Source organism: Pleurodeles waltl, chromosome 8, assembly GCF_031143425.1.
Source record: "Pleurodeles waltl isolate 20211129_DDA chromosome 8, aPleWal1.hap1.20221129, whole genome shotgun sequence".
NCBI classification, from domain to species: Eukaryota; Metazoa; Chordata; class Amphibia; order Caudata; family Salamandridae; genus Pleurodeles; species Pleurodeles waltl.
This window is the reverse complement of record NC_090447.1, coordinates 1,109,426,889-1,109,446,059: the sequence shown is the minus strand read 5'-3', so window position 1 is coordinate 1,109,446,059 and position 19,171 is coordinate 1,109,426,889.

Sequence of the window (19,171 nt, the reverse complement as noted above, 5' to 3'; positions counted from 1 at the left end):
ATCTTGTGGCAAGGCTAAAGCATTATCAACAAAATGTAACATCCGAAGAAGAAGCTTATACTGGTTACGACTCATGATTGCAGGAAATAAAGCAGTTCCCATCAAGGGACTAGTAAACCAATTTGAAGACAGTGATTGTTTCCTTATCAGCCCCATAAAAAAGTTAAATGCATTTTTTTTTTAAACTCTTCCAGATTTGTGGGAATCCACTGGCTAGTTCTAGAGTGTGGCATAAGTCTGGAAACGTTGTCTTTCCAATACTGCTCTGCATGCAAATTAGTCTGCTCAACAATCTCTTCCAAAAATACATTGTCCACAAACAACTCAAAGAAGTAGACAGGCAAAAAGTTTTCTGTATTTACTCTATACCTTTGGAGACCAGTAAAGGCCGGCAACTGTGTCTGCTCCATTTTTGGTGCAACCCAGAGGTCAAGTCTTCCAATGGGAACTCTTTCAGCTGCTTGCTGCTGCACCATTAGTACATCAGTGTCCTCCTCTAAAGCAGGCACTTCATCACCACTAAGAGTGGCTTCATTATCAAATGATTCCTCTCTGACAGAAAATTCACTTCCAGAATCTTGTACTTCCTCCTCTGCCTCAGATGCAGAGTCAGTCTCATCATCATGATCAGAAGACGACTCAAAAAGCACACCAACAACCTGCTGAGCAGTCATCCTACTGCTAGCCATGATCCTTCCTACTAAAATTAACTGGACAAATGCACCACCAACAACCAGCACTGTATAAGATAAGTAATAAACAAAGTGTGGCTTTATCACTAAGAGATATAAACTAAAAGACTATACCCCTCACTTGTTTGAAAAATTGAGACTCACCAGCAACTGCTGTGCACAGCCACAGCAATCACCAATGGTATCCCACTAAAAAGAAAAAAAGAAAAGCAAATTAGACATAATACAACACACATATCATTGTGCATAAATCTTAGGACAATTTCACACACAATCCTGCATTTAGTACACCACCTATAAACATGTCATTCATGCATGGCAACAATATGCCTTTGGAGTAAATTTCTTTACTTACATAAAAAATGCAACTATGAAAACCGCAACAACCCACAGCAAAGGAAGCAAAATCTTTGAACTAGAACAAAAAGGAGACATTAACTGTTATAATCACAAATGCAAATACTTTGCCAGTTGACAAACACCCTGCCACCAAACATTTATAAAGTTTCCCTGGTAGCTAGTGTTCTTTGCCCCCCCTGGGGTCAGATGGGCCTAAAAAAATAGGCTGATCTGCCCCCAAGGGGGGCAGAACTAACAAACAGTGCTTTGCCCCCTTTGAGGGGTGACCCTTGCCAAAGGGGGTGTAGGAGGTTGGCCTGGCTTATAGTGGGAACCTGTTGGTACTTACACCTTGTGCCAGGTCCAGTTATCCCTTATTAGTAGATTAGTAGTGTTCTAGCAGCTTAGGCTGATAGAGGTGGATATAGCAGAACAGCTTAGGATGAACTAGGCGACATGCACAGCTCCTACTATACCACTTAAATCAAATAGCACTATATCATAAAAATCACAATACTCAGAGTTACTAAAAATAAAGGTACTTCATTTTAGTGACAATGTGCCAAAAATATCTCAGAGGATATACTCCCTTAGGAGGTAAGTAAAATACACAAAATATACACACAAACCAAAATCAGGTAAGTAAACAGTTAGAAGAGTAGTGCAAACACTGTACAATACAATAGGATGCAATAGGCCTAGGGGCAACACAAACATATACTCTAAAAGTGGAATGTGAACCACGAATGGACCCCAGGCCTAGTGTAGTCTGTAGAGGGTCGCTGGGAGTGTAAGAAAACACTATGGGTGTCCAAGATACCCCACCCAAAGACCCTGAAAAGTAGGAGTAAAGTTACCCTTCTTCCCCAGAAACACACTAAAGTTGTGATAGGAGATTCTGCAAAGAGAACAACTGACTGCAAAGCACTGAAGATGGATTCCTGGACCTGAGGACCTGTAATGGAAGAGGACCAAGTCCAAGAGTCACAAAAGTGTCCGGGGGCAGGAGCCTACTAAACCCCAGATGAAGGTGCAATAGGGCTGCCTCTGGGTGGAAGAAGCCAAAGATTCTGCAACAAAGGAAGGTGCCAGGAACTTCTCCTTTGCACAAAAGATGTCCTACAGCGTGCTGAAGGATGCAGAGTTATTTCAACACAGAAAGACCGCAAACAAGCCTTGCTAGCTGCAAAGGTCGTGGTTGAGGAAAATGGGTGCTGCCCGGGCCCAGGAAAGACCAAGAGGTCGCCCCTTGGAAGAGGAAACAGAGGGGGTGCTCAGCAGCACAGAGAGCTGAACAGGTGTTCAAGAAATCTTAGCACAGTGGTTGTCTCAACACTACAAAAGAGGGTCCCACGAAGCCGATGTTCAACTCGGCGAGTTGAGCAATGCAGAACGGAGTGCTGGGGACCTGGGCTATGCTTCGCATGAAGAATTCCTTGCAAAAGAGCACAGAAGCCCTAGCAGCTGCAGATCACGCAGTACACAGGATTACTGTCTGGCGTGGGGAGGCAAGGACTTACATCCACCAAATTTGGACAGAAGGACCACTGGACTGTCGGGGTCACTTGGATATAGCTCCTGTGTTCCAGGGACCATGCTCGTCAAGATGAGAGGGGACCCAGAGGACCGATGATGCAGAGGTTTGGTGCCTGTGTTAGCAGGGGGAAGATTCTGTCGACCCACAGGAGATTTCTTCTTGGCTTCCAGTGCAAGGTGAAGGCAGACAGCCCTCAGAGCATGCACCACTAAGAAACAGTCGAGAAAGCCGGCAGGATTAGGCACTACAATGTTTCTGGTAGTTGTCTTGCTACTTTGTTGCAGTTTTGCAGGCGTCCTGGAGCAGTCAGCAGTCAATCCTTCGCAGAATTCAAAGGGGGAGATGCAGAGGAACTCTGGTGAGCTCTTGCATTCATTATCTGACGAGAAACCCACAGGAGAGACCCTAAATAGCCTTCAGAGGAGGATTGGCCACCTTACCAGGTAAGCACCTATCAGGAGGGGTCTCTGACGTCACCTGCTGGCACTGGCCACTCAGAGGCCTCCACTGTGCCCTCACACCTCTGGATTCAAGATGGCAGAGTTCTGGGACACACTGGAGGAGCTCTGGGCACAACCCCTGGGGTGGTGATGGACAGGGGAGTGGTCACTCCCCTTTCCTTTGTCCAGTTTCCTACAAGAGCAGGGGAGAAGGGTTCCCTGAATCTGTGTAGACTGGCATATGCAAGGAGGGCACCATCTGTGCCCTTCAAAGCATTTCCAGAGGGTAGTGCCAGGGTGCCCACACACTTAGTAACATTGCACCTAACCTTCACCAAGTGAGGGTTAGACATATAGGTGACTTACAAGTTACTTAAGTGCAGTGTAAAATGGCAGTGAAATAACCTGGACGTTATTTCACTCAGGCTGCAGTGGCAGTCCTGTGTAAGAATTGCCTGAGCTCCCTATGGGTGGCAAAAGAAATACTGTAGCCCATAGGGATCTCCTGGAACCCCAATACCCTGGGTACCATATATTAGGGAATTATAAGGGTGTTCCAGTGTGCCAATGAGAAGCCTGCAGTGACAATTTTAAAAGCAGAGAGATCATAAGCACTGAGATTCTGGTTAGCAGAGTCTCAGTGACACAGTTAGGAACCACCCAGGGAACACATTTAGGCCACAAACTATGAGCACTGGGGTCCTGGGTAGCAGGATCCCAGTGAGACAGGCAAAAACAAACTGACACACAAGTAAAAATGGGGGGTAACATGTCAGGCAAGATGATACTTTCCTACATTGGGCGCCCCAATCAAAAAAAAAAAAAAAAATGAAAGAAAATCAAATCGCTGGCGTCATTATGGCTAAAATAGGCCAATCTGCCCTCAAGGGGGGCAGAAATGGCATAAAATATATTGCCCCCTTTGGGGGGTGAACCTTGCCCAAGGGGCCACCCCCTCACACAAAGAACGCACACACCCACACATGATCCCAGGCGCTAAGTTGATTCTGCCCCCTTTGTGGCAGACTGACCTAAAAACAATTGGCCGATCTGCACCCAAGGGAGGTAGAACTGCCAAGTAATGCTTTTTGCCCTTGGGGGCACCCTTGCCCAAGGGTTCGCCCGCTAAAAAAACACACAAAATCAATCCCTTGTTTCTAGTGGCTTCTTTCCCCCAGGGGGCAGATCAGCCTAAAAATCAAAGGCCGATCTGCCCCCAAGGGGGGCAGAAACGGCGATAAATACATTAGCTCCCCAAGGGGAGAAGGGGAGCAACCCTTGTCCAAGGGGTCACTCCCCCACACAGTAAACACACACACATAAACAAATCCATGGTGTCTAGTGGGCATTCCTGTAGCCCGATCGCATCGCGATCGGTCAGCAGCATGTTGAAAGAGACATCGAGGGAAAGGAAAACCCTTTCCTTTCCCCCGATGCCTCTTTTGCAGCAACCCCTCTCCCCCGGCCGGAGGATAAACTTACCTCCTTCCCTGAAGATGTGCTGGAAGCAAATGGCCCCCAGTGTGTCTGGCACCCTCTGATGATGTCAGTGCGTGATTGCGCGCTGACTTCATTGGGGGGCAGGGGTGGAAGGTGAAGCGATTCCCCTTCCGACCCTGACCTTGGAGGGTGGCCCTCAGGGGGAGTCCTAGCGCTTCCCCAAGGGCCGGTCCAAGGACGTAATGGTTACGTCCATGGGACCTGAGCGCTGCAGCCACGGACCTTGGCAGAGAAGGAGTTAAGTTGGACTGCCTACTGGTGGAAGCAGGATGCACCTTTAGCATCCAGGCCTGGTATCTAGTAGTTCAACATCTTCTTCATATGGTGTGATGTGGTAATTTTCCAATTTGAAACATTTGAGACTGTCTTTAGCATATGAATGATACTATTTATTGTGCATTTGGCGGTTTCTAAAATTGATGACATCCTAAGGACGCATGCTCGACCTTCGAGTCTAGAGATAGTGTGGAAGGCATATAAATGATCATTAGAAACAATGGCCCTCATTACAACCATGGTGGTCGGTGATAAAGCGGGGGTAATACCGGCAACAGGCCGTCGGTAACAAAAATGGAATCATGACCACAGTGCAAACCGATTAGACGGACTTTAACACACCGACCGCCAGGGCGGAATCAACAAGCACCACTGGGGTAACTGCTAACAGCCAGGCAGAAGACAATGTTCCGCCCACTGTATTATGACTGGCCTATCCACCAGCTTTTCTGGGGTGGTACCAACGACATCAAAAGCCTGGTGGAAACAGTTCTCAGTAGTCAAAGAACTCACCTGTGGAGACTCAGGGAAGAACCATGCCTCAATGGAGCCCGAGCCGCATGTCTTCCCCATCGTCTACCTTCTGCTGCATTATGAACACCAACACCGGCGAAGACGACCACGGTGAGTACTTCCGCCTAGTACACAAGGGAGGGAGGGAGGAAAAAGAGAGTGACACACACACACGCAACACCCCCACCCCCAACACCATACACACAACCAGATGCAGCAACATAACATCTTCACCCCCTACCCCTCAGGAATAGTGCAAGGACAAAATGATTTGAAGAAAGTGAGTGTAATATGATAAAATACTATGAATAAGTGCAAACAAATCCAAACGTATATACATATTTACAAATGTAGTGACACTGCCCAGTCCTCAATGTCCGTGGGCCACAGGGCCGCAACACATAGGCCAAGACCCTCCCTCACTCCTGCAACAACACGGAGAGAACATTGCAGGGGCATCAGGTTGAAATAGACAGGCACCTCAGAGGGACGGGGAATGGGGGGGCACCTCAGCCGGAAGATGGTACAGCGCCACTGGTCCTGGAGGGGACAACATGTCCTGTGTGCTTTCCTGGGGAGAGCAAGGCCACAGCCTCTCAAGTGGGTGACTTGCCCACTGGCTCTGGAGGGGACAACATGCCCTGTGCTTGGTCCTGTGGAGAGCAAGGCCACAATTTCTCAAGTGGGCGGTTTGCCCACTGCTTGGTCCTGGGGAGTGCAAGGCCCCAGTCTCTCAAGTGGGTGGTTTGCCCACTGCTTAGTCCTTGGGAGTGCACGGCCCCAGTCTCTCAAGTGGGTGTTTTGCCCACTGCTTGGTCCTGGGGAGTGCAAGGCCACAGTCTCTCAAGTGGGTGACTTGCCCACCGGCTCTGAAGGGGGCATTGTGCCCAGTGTGCTTCATTCTGGGAAGGATGGGGTGAGTGGATGGCTTTTCCACTGGTTCTGGAGGGGGCATTGTGTCCAGTGTGTTTCATCATTGGAAAGATGGGGTGAGCGGATGGTTTCTCCACTGGTTCTGGAGGGGACATTGCGCCCAGTGTGCTTTACCTTGGGAAGGATGGGATGAGTGGATGGCTTCTTCCACTGGTTCTGGAGGCAGCATTGTGCCCAGTGTGCTTCATCCTGGGAAGGATGGGGTGAGTTGATGGGTTCTTCCACTGGTTCTGGAGGGGACATTGTGCCCTGTGATGCAGATCTTGGGGAGTGCAAGGCCACAGTCTCTCATCTGGGTGTCAGATTCACAGGATCTGTAGGGGCCAGGTCGCACAACAGCCCATGGTCCACTGGTGGTGACGGTTGCTCCGTGGTGGCAGTAGCGGTGCTGGTGTCGGTGCTGGCAGTGGTGGGGGGAGGCCCCAGCCCTTTCCCTGCAGCCTCGGACAGCTTCCCACTGGGGCTGCTGCTGGCAGTGGTGCTGGTGGTGGTGCTGGCAGTGGTGGGGGGAGGCCCCAGCCCTTTCCCTGCAGCCTCGGACAGCTTCCCACTGGGGCTGCTGCTGGCAGTGGTGCTGGTGGTGGTGCTGGCAGTGGTGGGGAAGGCTCCAGCCCATCCCCTGCAGCCTTGGACGGCTGCACACTGGGGCTGCTGATGCTGGCAGTGGTGCTGGTGGCGGTGCTGGCAGTGGTGCTGGCAGTGGTACTGGTGGCGGTGCTGGCAGTGATGGGGGTGACTCCAGCCCTTCCCTTGCAGCCCCGGATGGCTGAACCACCATGGTTGTTGGTGTGGACTCCGAATGAGTCCCAGCACCAGGCCTCCTGTCCTTCCTGTCTGCTGGTGCAGGCCCCTTGCCCTTCCTGTCTGCATCCAGGGATTGCTCCTTGCCCTTTCCTGTAGCAGCTGAGGGTGCCTCCTTGCCCTTCCTTGTAGCAGCTGGGGTGCCACCTCGCCCTTCCTTGAAGCAGCTGTGGGTGCCCCCTTGCCCTTCCTTGAAGCTTCTGGGGGTGCCTCCTTGCCCTTCCTTGCAGCACTTGGTACAGGCACCCTTTCAGTGTGTCTGCCTGGTGCCCGGGATCCTCTCCCACCTGGAGTACCTGTGGACACTGATGTGGCCATGGACTAGGTGGCTGAGGTGCTCACCTGGGTCTTGACCACCCTGGCCTGACTTGAAGGAAGAGGGAGAAGGTTTGGGAGTGGAGGAAGAGGAAGTAGTTGTAGGAGGTGTCTGTCTGCTGTGTTTGGGTGCAGGTATATGGCTGGATGCTGTTATGTGGTGGATGGCTGTTGGGTGTCTGATTGCTTGTGTTTGTGTACTTTGGGAGGAGGGGGCACAGACACAGTGGGAGAGGACACAGGGGACATGTGCATGGAAGTTGGGGTGCTGACTGCCAGTGAGAGGTGTGTACTGATAGGCGTGATGGTGATGGTGGTAGTGGATGAGGATGTAGTGCATGCAGGTGTGAGTGTAGACACAACTGGCAGGAAGGTGGACGAGGAGGAGGAGGGGGACACAGTGGAGGCAGTGGATGTTGTTATGTCTGATTCTGGATGGTGTTTGTGTGAGTGCCTGTGGAACGATGTGTGGTGTCTGTGTTTGCCTGAACTACTCGTGTGTGCATGCTGGTCTGCCTGTGTGCTTGGGATCAGTGGGGGTTGAGGGGCATGGGATTGGGTAGAGGAAGTTGGAGGGTGGAAACAGAGACAATGGCTGCCATCAGAGAGGAGGGCAGAGCCTGGATTGATCTCTGTTTGGCCGCCAAACCAGTGTGAATGCCCTTTAGGAATGCATTTGCCTGTTGCATTTAGACTGCCAGCCCCTGGATGGCAATCACAATGGTTGACTACCCAACAGAGATGGATTGCAGGATTTCAATAACCTCCTCACTCAGAGCCACAGGGCTAACTGTGGCAGGGCCTAAGGTGCCTGGGGCGAAGGAGATGCCCACCCTCCTGGGTGAGCGGGCACGGGAAACATGCTGAGGGGCTGCTGGAAGGGCGGTGCTGGACAGAGGTGGCGGCTGTACCTGTAGTTCGGGTGAGCACAGAGGTGTCCACTAGGGAGCTTCCATCAGAGGAGGAATCACTGTCAGAAATGTCCCCTCCAGTCTCTGCTGTGGTGCTCCCCTCGCCCTCAGTCCCACTGGTGCCCTCACCGTTGGTGGATTTGGCATCCTGGGTCCTGTGGGATGCAGCCCCCTCCGTCGCCGGTGCCTCTGCTCCTCCGCCAGATGCAAATGCACAGAAGAACAGGGTGACAAAACAAAAATGGGGGGCAAAGGATACACTTGGTCAATGGCGGCAACAACACCACCATTGGCGTACACAACACACACACACAAGGAACAGCCCTAAGTACTAGGCAATGCACTACCAGTCACAATGCTAGTCACCAGCCCATGGACAGGGACACCTAATGCCAATTTCAGCATACCTGAGACCCCCAGACCCCTGCCCAGTTGTGGATGCCTACTAGCTTGGTTGGAGGAAGTTCACATCTGAACTGTGCCCAACATGGGTCCTACTCTGCAATGTCACGCCTGGTCTAAGGGCACCCACAGGTCCACATACCCCACCCGGATACCACCCCACCATGCACAAGTTGTAAATGGGGGCACTGTACTCACCCCCCTGTGGCTGCTGTGATGCCCTCAAGCGCCCATCCAGCTCCGGATAGGCCACTGCCAGTATGCGGGCCATCAGGGTGTCAGGGTTCAATGGGCACCCCTTCCTCATTGGGAGGCCATCCCCAGCTGGGCCTCCGCCGTCTTCCATGCCCAGTATCTCAGGTACTCCCACCATTTTGGACAGTGGCTGCTCCACCTGCTGTAGACCCCCAAGGTCCGCACGTCCTTGGCGATGGCATGCCATATACCCTTTTTCTGATAGGTGCTGACTTGCAAGGAAATGGTCAAAGGGAAAGGTATTAGTCAGATCGTCCAGCCTGTTACACGCATGGCCCACCATAGCCCTTCCCATCCCCTTACGCACAGACATGGCCCAGCATACATGCTGCATGTTTCCCAGGGACCATCCACCAACCCCCCTACACTAGGACTTCACACACACACCACTCCATGCATTCATGCCCTGTGCATCGTGCTCACAGTGTACTCATCTGTTGGTCTGGAGGCCCATCCACCAGTTGCTCCTACTCTGCCAAGGTGAAGGCAGGGGCCCTTTCCCCAGTCACACGGGCAATGGAAACGATTGAACAGATAGAAAATGGCAGTCACGTCTGCGGCGGTGCGTACGGTCACCGCTGGCGTACATCATCATTGGCCACTGTAACCCATATGGCCCAATGATAACCAATGAGGAGTTGCACAGCGGTTCTCTACTGCGCACAATGTCAGCAGAATTATCTCATTTCCACCTGTCCCTCCATACAGGACAGGTGGACGCAATTTCAAAGGGGGACAGGCCATGGCACCTAACTGCGTCACAGTACACATATGCAACCTTTTGACCTCTCCAACAAAATACTGTTTAAATCACAACATGCAATGAAGTTTAGTGGTTGGAAATGTGAGATACTGACCAGCCTAGCTGCTCACCGTTTTTCCCCATAGATTGCAACCGCTGTGGATGGAAAGGAGATGGAGACATCCCCCATGTACAGACCCCTGGTGGACTTGGCAGCAATGGAGGATAGGCACATTATCCTCAGAAATAGACTGGACAGGGCCACAATCACAGAGCTGTGTGTCCATTTCGAGCCTAACCTAATCTCTGCTATCTGTCAGCCCTCTGGGATCCCCCTCTTGTGCAAGTCCTATCTGTGCTCCATTTCGTGGCAACTGGCTCCTTCCAAGTGACAGTGGGCTTGGCAGCAGGAATGTCCCAGCCAATGCCCTGATTAAACACATGCACAGCTACATCGTTTTTCCCTAGGTGGAGGATTTTGGCCACAGGGAAAGCTGTTTTCTATGCAATGGGACATATCCCCAACACTATTGGGGCAATAGATGGGACACATATTGCATTTATCCTCCCCGGAGTAATGAACAGGTATTCACAAATCTAAAGAGCTTTCACTCAGTGAATGTGCAGATAGTGTGCCTGGCGGACCAGTACATCTCCCATGTCAATGCAACATATCCTGCATCTGTGCATGATGCCTTTATCCTGAGGAACAGCAGCATCCCATATGTGATGGCTCAACTGAAGAGGCACATGGTGTGGCTAATAGGTAAGCCCTGGTTCTCACCCAGTATTTGTCAGTGTATGGGCATGGTGTGGGCCCTAACGGTTAGTGTGTGTCCAACAGTTGTCCCTCGATATTTGCAGGTGACTCTAGTTACCTCAACCTCTCATGGCTACTGACCCTTGTGAGGAATCCCAGGACAAGGGTAGAGGAACGTTACAATGAGGCACATGGGCGAACAAGCAGAATTATAGAGAGGACATTCGGCCTCCTGAAGGCCAGGTTTCGTTGCCTCCATCCAACAGGTGGTTCCCTGTGCTACTCACACAAGAAGGTCTGCCAGATCATCGTGGCATGCTGTATGTTGCAAAACCTTGCCTTACGTCGCCAGGTGCCTTTTCTGCAGGAGGATGAGGCTGGAGATGGCCGTGAGGCAGCAGTGAACCCTGTGGACAGTGAAGATGAGGAGGATGAGGACAACAGAAATGCAATAATCCATCAATACTTTCAATGACACACAAGTAAGACAGTGTAACTTAATATTTAATTGACAGTTTTGTGTTTGACATTGTCACTGGCAGGCTGATTTTCAAACTTCTATGGCCAATCACTGTACCCTTTGGCATCTCTATTTTAAGATGTTGGTGCCCCGCTATCGCTCCAGGTGTGTTCAGTGCAGCCAACTACAGGTTTTTCCTATGCAAACATTACTGTACTGTTGAATTGCAATGTTTAAACCTTGTTAAACGAATACATACTTAAATCATTTGACATACTCCAAACTTTCTTTTTTCAAAAAGTATTTATTTAAGTTCTAAGAAGTAGAGGGGGATGTGCAACAGGCTGGGGTGAGGGTTGAGGAAAGTCCAGGGTATAGTTCCAGTCTATTTGTAGCACAGGTGCATTGTCCAATGGGGCAGAGGAAGGGGAGCAATGGTAGTTCAAGGTGGACAGGGTGACAGAGTGGGACACAAGGGTGACTTTCAGGAGAGTCCTCTTTCCTGGTGGGGGGCTTGGCAATAGTCTCTGGCTTCTGCCTGGATTGCAGGGAACATTTGGGGGGTGGTTCTCCTTCTGCAGGGGAGGGCTGGTGGTGGCCTGTTGGTCCTGTGGTGGGGCCTCCTGTCCACTAGCGGCAGCGGAGGTGCAGGGCTGTTCATTGGTTTGGGTAGTCATAGGGGCCCGGTGGTGTGCCACTGCCTCCCTCATAGTGTTGGCCGTGTCTGCCAGCACCTCTGCAGTGGTGACCAGGGAGGTGTTAATAGACTTCAAGTCCTCCCTGATCCCCAGGTACTATCCCTCCTGCAGCCACTGGTTCTCCTGCATCTTGCCCAGTATCTGGCCCATCCTGTCCTGGGAATGTGGATATGCTCCCAGGATCTCAGTGAATGTCTCCTGGTGAGTCGGTTCCCTGGGCCTGTCCTCCCTCTGTCGCACAGCAGTCCTCCCAGCTTCCCTGTTGTCCTGTGCCTCTGTCCCCTGAACTGTGTGCCCACTGCCATTGACCCCAGGTCCCAGATCGTCCTGTGTTTGTGGGGTGCCCTGTGGTCCCTGTAGTGGTGGACACACTGCTGATTAACATGTCCTGGGGACAGAGGTATGGGCCCGCTGGGTGGGTACAGTGCTGTTGTTTCCTGAAGGGGGAGGCTCTGTGGTGTTATGGGACTGTGCCTGGGTAACCGACTGTCCGGAGATCCCTGATGGGCCAGGTTGGTCATCCAGATCTGCTGTCATCACTGTGGGCCTCTTCTGAGGGGAGACTGGATGTTGCTGGCACCTCCTCTCCAATGACGTTAGCTGGGGGACTTGTGGGGATCTAAATGCAGTGTTATCGTTTCTGCGTGTAACATCTTGTGCAGGGGGGTGTTGCACTCTTTGGTTGTTATTGCCCTGGCAGCTTTGCCTTGTGTGAGTTGTTATTTGGTGGGCTAGCTGTTTCCCTCTAGTGTGCATGCTTTAGTGATAGGTGTCCATGCAGGCCTGTGATGGGTGTCCAGGCATTGTTGATGCATGCAGGGCTTGGTATTGGGATGGGTGAGATGTGATGGTGGGGTATGTGGGAGGTGGTGGAGTGATGGGAGTGAGGGCAAGGGTGGAGGTATGTGATGGCATGCAGGTAGGGGGTTTGAAAGTAGTAAAGAGTTGACTTACCAGAGTCCATTCCTCCTCCTACTCCTGCCAGGCCCTCAGGATTCATGATTGCCAAGACTTGCTCCTCCCATGTTGTTAGTTGTGGGGGAGGAGGTGGGTGTCCACCGCCAGTCCTCTCTACAGCTATTTGGTGTTTTGCTGCCACGGAACACACCTTCCCCCTAGGTTTTTCCACCTTTTCCTGATGTCATCCCTTGTTCTGGGGTCCCTGTCCACCATTCTCTGCCATAGCTCCATCTTACTAGCAATGCATGTCTGCTGCACCTGTGATTGGAATAGCTGTGGCTCTACTCGGATGATTTCCTCCACCATGACCCTTAGCTCCTCCTCTGAGAACCTGGGGTGTCGTTGTGGTGCCATGGGTGTAATGTGAGTGATGTGGGTGGGGGTGTGTAGGGTGCTGTGTTGGGGTGTGTGATGTAAGGTGAGTGGATGGTGTATAGGTGATGGTGGTGTGTGGCTGTGGTCTTGTCTGTAGTCTTGCTATCTCTCTTGTGGCACTTGTTTTTTAGTTGTAAAGAGTTGTGGGTAATGTGGGTGTGTGTTCTATAGTGGTGTATGGGTGTGGTGTGTGAATGTGTGTCAGGTGTGTGTAGTTTGAATTGTCCAATGTGGTTTTGTTTTGTATGTGTGTGTGCATTTTGAGCATGGTGGTATGTACCGCCAACGGTTTACTGCCATTGAATGTCCGCGGTGGTGATTTGTGGGTCATAATGCTGTGGGTGTAGTTCTGTTGGCGTAACGGTGTGGGTTTGGATACCGCCAGTTCATCACCGACCTTTGGGCTGGCGGATTTGTGTGTGTGGCTGTATAGTGACGGATTGCTATATGTGTGTCATAATATGGGTGGCGGTAATCCGTGTAGGCAGTGGTATGTTAGCAGCAGTCGGCATGGCGGTAAGCGGTACTTACCACCAATGTCATGATGAAGGCCAATGTGTGATACTTTTGATAAGATGATGATAAAAGCAAATAATTGGACACAGATACTGATGTGTATTATGATGATTTTCTGGATTATAATTTGTTTAAAAGTCATAAACAATGCGACGCAAACAAAAACTCTGATAGTTTTCATAGATGCTAATGGGAAATCTTTGTTCGATCGTCTGCTGAAGTGGCACCAAAATTCTTCAGAATAGTAAATATTCTACCCTTGTAGAGGATTACATTAAGACTAGATTCAGATCCTGGATGGTGTCACTAGAGTCAAGATGATGATGTAGTGATCAGAGTAGTAAGCTCGAACTACTTCCATTTTGGATCCCAATATAATAAAATATCTACATAGAGGAAGAAAGTATCCTATGAGTGGTTTTGATAGAGCGTGATTCTTCTCTATATACAAGCTTCTGAAATCTCTTGAACCAGTCACTAAGATTGTGTGTAGAGGAACAAGCAAAGCAGATAATGGTAAAGATTCCAAGTGGGACCAAGAATCAATATGCTTTTTGGGAATGCCACTCTGCTTTATCACAGTAAGAGAGTTACTGATGACAGGTTACTGATGAGGATTGCTACAAAACCTGGATAATTGGCAAGATGAGATGTTGGACAAGAGGCACAATGTCTTTTGTTTGTAAATGTCTATAAAAAAAATAAGCAAATATGTTCAGGCATTTTCCTCTCTGGATAAAGCTCTTTCCTCCCTGGCACAAGTCTTTAGCAGATGTGTTTTCTCTGGTGTGGGCAGATACAGGGGTCAATTTGCTGGCTGCTACCCACTTGGTAACAAACTGCAATGTAACAAGTCAATCAAGTATTACAGGCCAATGTTCGTCCCCCAGGTAAAGAAAGGGAATTGTTTTCCCTATGGTGGAGGACAAGGGAGAGCTGTTCGTTAGTGACTGTTAGGACAGGATAGCATTCTTCACTCAGAGCTGCTTCAAAATATCAAACAATCCTTCAATGCTGCAAAACTGCACAGGGTTTTCAGATAGATTTCTACTCTCCACCGGTAAAAACACACAATTTCCAAATATTATACAATGTTCTCAATACGACTTCACATGTGAAAGAGCTATTTTTAAAAGCGGATGCAGAAATGTGCTCTTTAGATCAAGTTTCTGAGCAAAATATGTTACCAAGTAGTTAATTTGACAGGTCTCAATCACCTCGTGTTATACCATAATTTCAAGATAAAGAATTTAATTTATCTCAGACATAGATGGTCATTATGACATTGGCGGTGAGTGATAAAGTGGTGGTAATACCGCCAACAGGCTGGTGGTAATTACTGCCAAATTATGACCATGGCGGTGATAACTCCCACAGCAAGCCAATGTACCACACCATCCACCAGGGTGTAAACACCACTGACCACGGTGATAGCCATCAAGAGCCAGGCGGAAGACATGGCCCGCCATATTATGACACACCATATTATGACACAGCACATCGCCATGGTTCCAGGGTGGTACCAACACCATCAAAAGCCTGGCAGAAACACAACACAGAACACCAAAGACTCACTATTAGAGACAAAGAGAAGATCAACGCCGCCATGGAACAGAAACTGCAGGTCTTCCTGATGCTTTTCTACGCCATGCGCCACCTGGAACACCAATTCCAACGAAGACGATGATGTAGAGTACTGCCGCCTAGCACACAAGGGAGGGAGGGAGGAAAAGTAGAGTGACACACACACACGCACAACACACACCATACACACAACCAGCTGCAGACAAAAAGCAATGTCACAGGACACACATCATAATAATGCAAGGACAACAGTAAGGCAGAATTGAACATTTATTTGCATGACAACAACCACTATTAGTACTGAATTGACAAATATTTTACAAGAACCAGTGTCCAGGAAGGGCCAATGCCCTGTCCAAAGTACAAAAGGCCTACATGGCTACAGGGCAGCGTCCAAGCACCAACTTGATCCTGACATTCAGCGCACCAAACTGTGCAGGGGCAACATGTAGAAGTGGGCAGATACCTCAGAGGGAAGGGAGGATTGGGGGCACCTCAGCTGAAGTGGGGAACTCGCCCACTGCTTCTGGAGGGGGCTCCATGCCCATTTCCCAATGCTGGTGAGTGCAAGGTCACAGTCTCTGAAGTGGGGAACTCACCCATTCTTCTGGAGGGGGCTCCATGCCCACTTCCCAATGCTGGGGAGTGCAAGGTCACAGTCTCTGAAGTGAGGAACTCACCCATTGCTTCTGGAGGGAGGCTCCTAGTACAACAGTCCCTGGAGGGAGGCCTACATGCCCTCTGCTGGAGGTGAGGGCTGCACTGTCTTTGCTGGGGGAGGTGTCTACTGGGCAGCCTCTGCTGGAGGTGACGAATGCATTGTGTCTGCTGGGGGAGGTATCTCCTGGGCAGCCTCTACTGGGGGTGAGGGCTGCTGTGTCTCAGCTGGAGGAGGTGTCCCCTGGGTAGCCTCTGCTGGAGTTAAGGGCTGCTGTGTCTCATCTGGAGGTGATGGCTTCTTGCTTTTCATTAGTGGTTGAGTGGGAACCATTACTGTCAGTGGTGGTTGAGTGGGAACCATTACTGTCATTGGTGGTTGAGTGGGAACTGCTGCTGTCATTGGTGGTCGAGTGGGAACCCTACCCCTCCTGGCTGGTGGAGTGGGATCCTTCCCTTTCCTGGCTGGTGGAGTGGGATCCTTCCCTTTCCTGGCTGGTGGAGTGAGATCCTTCCCTTTCCGGTGAAGTGGGATCCTTCATTTTCTTGCCTCCACCACTAGGAGGTGCCTCCACTGTCCGCGTGGACTGTGTGGCTGAGGTGCTGGGCTGGGTCATTGGGACCCTGCTCTTACGGACAGGACGGGGGTGGAGGGGGAGGGAAGAGGTCAAGTTGAGAAAGGAAAAGGTTTTAGGGACGGTGGGGCGGAATGAGGGAGGAGGGATGGAAGTGGAGGATGAGGGAGGGGTACGTCTACTGGATTTGGGTGCAGGTGCATGGGCAGTGTGCTGATGTGAGGTAGATGGCTGTTGGGTGTCTGACTGCCTGCATTTGTGTCCTTTAGGAGGGGGGATACATAGGATGTGTGGATGGATGTTATGGAGGTGTCTGCTAGTCAGGTGTGTGTGCTGCTTGGTGTGGTGATGGTGGTGCTGGCTGTGTGCAGATGTGACTGTGAGGGAGGAGGAGGAGGTCGAGACAGTGGAGGCAGTGGATGTTGTTGTGTGTGCAACTGCCTGTTGTTTGTGTGATGTCTGTGGCCTGAAGTGTGCTGCCTGTGTTTGACTGTACTACTCTTGTCTGATGTTTTGTATGCATGCTGGTCTGTATGTGTGCATGGGATGGGTTGGGGTTGGGGTTGAGGGGAATGGGACTGGTAAGTGATAGTTGGAGGGGGCACGGTAGGAGCAGGGACAATGGCTGCCATCAGAGAGGAGGCAAGAGCCTAGAGCAATCTCTGTTGGGGTGACAATCTACTGTGGATGCCCTCCAGCAATGCATTGCATTGCTGCATCTGTGATGCCAGCCCCTGGATGGCATTCAGTATGGTTGACTGCCCTACAGAGATGGTTCTCAGGAAGTCAATGGCCTTCTCACTTGGGGCAGCAGGCTGATTGGGGCAGGGCCTGAGGTGCCCGGGGTAAAGGAGATGGCAACCCTCCTGAGTGAACGGGTACAGGCAACTCAGTGAAGGGCTACTGGGAAGGCTGTGCTAGTACGGGGGTGGCGGCTGTACCTGGAGCTGGGATGGTCCCAGAAGTATCCACCACCACCAGGAAGCTCCCATTGGAGGAGGAATCAGAGTCAGTGTTGTCACCTCCTGTCTCTGCCGTGGTGCTCCCCTCGCCCTCCGTCCCACTGTTTCCCTTGGCATCAGTGGACTCTGCCTCATGGGTCCTGTGGGATACAGCTCCCTCAGTCATCGGTGCCCCTGCTCCTTCGCCAGATGATGCTAATGCACACATGGACAGGATGACAGAAGATTAAAGGGGGAGAGAGAGTGAAAGAGAACACTGGGTCAATTACAGCACCAACACTACCGTTGGCATACCCATTACCATAACACACAGGATTCAGGATTGAGCACTATGCACCACACTGGCAGTCAATTGGCTAGGTGCCACAGCAGGATAAGAGCCAAACACTGCCAACTGCAGCCCTCCTGGGACCCACTAAGCCCTGTCTGACATGGAATACAACCTAGCTAGGTTTCCTGAATTTGCTATACATCCATTACCCTTGATCTAGGTCACACCAAAATGTCTGACCTGGCATTAAGGGGCACCCACTGACTCACAACCACCACCCGGATCCCATGCTGCCTACTAATGATTGTAGTTATGCCCACTGTACTCACCCCTTGTGGCTGCTGTGATGCCCTCAAGTGCCTATCCAGATCTGGGTAGGCTACCGCCAGTATGCAGGCCATCAGGGGGGTCAGGTTCTGGCGGGCACCCCTTCCTCATTGGGACCCCATCCCTAGCTGGGCCTCCAAACTCTTCCATGCCCAGCATCTCAGGTCCTCCCTCCTTTTCAGATAGTGGGTGCTCCGCATGCTGTAGACCCCCAGGGTCCACACGTCCTTGGCGATGGCATGCCACAATCCCTTCTTCTGATAGGCACTGACCTGCAGAGGTAATACAGATGGAAGGACACCATTACACATACAATCCAGCCTCTCACATATATGGCCCACAAATCCCATTTCCATCTTCTTTGGCACACACATCATCCGGTGCCCACCATGTACACTGGCAACAGAATACCACCCCCTAAATTACACAATACTTGCACACACATCTCCATGCAACCTTGGCACATGCATTGTGCCGAAGGTGTACTCACCTGTTGGTCTGGAGACCCATACAGCAGTCCATACTGGGGTAGGACCCCTTCCACCAAATGCTCCAACTCCTCCGAAGTGAAGGCGGGCCCTTCCCCCAGTCACACGGGCCATGGCAGGTTCAAGACACAGGTCACAGCAGCACATGCAGTGTAGGTGTTGTCCTGTGGAAAGTCAGGAATCAAGTGAGGATTTAGATAGAAAATGGCAGTCACGCCGTGGCAGTGTATACCATCACTGCCGCTGCTGATCCCCATTGGCCAACATACTCCATAGAGCCCTCTATTAGCCAATGAGGAATTGCATGGTGGTGCAAGACCGCCTTCCGTCACGACGCCCAACGTCGGCGGGGTTACCTCACTTCCACCTGTCCCTACATACAGGACAGGCGGTTGCCATTTATTGGTGATGGACAACATTCAGGTAATCCATAACTGCATCATTACTGATGATTGCACGTACATTGCCATTCCCACTGTCCCATCACATTAATGCTCTATGTACCCAGAGGTGGTGGATCCATTGTTCAGATTGTGACAGCCTACTTACTCTTGTGTCCCTTAGATACCTACCAATGTGGATGAATAGGAGGAAGGGGCAACCCCTCGTGTACAGACCCCTTGTGGACTTGGCTAAACTAGAGGAGAGGCACACAATACTCATCTTTAGACTGGACAGGGCCACAATCATAGAGACGTATGCCCAATTGGAGCCTGATCTGATATCAGCTATCGGTCATCCCACTGGTATCCCCCCTCTTGTGTAAATCCTATCAGTGCCCCATTTCCTGGCAACTGGTTCTTTACAAGTGACAGTGGGCTTGGCAACAGGAACGTCACAACCAATGCTCTCAACCGTGCTGGGAAGGGTTCTGTCTGCCTT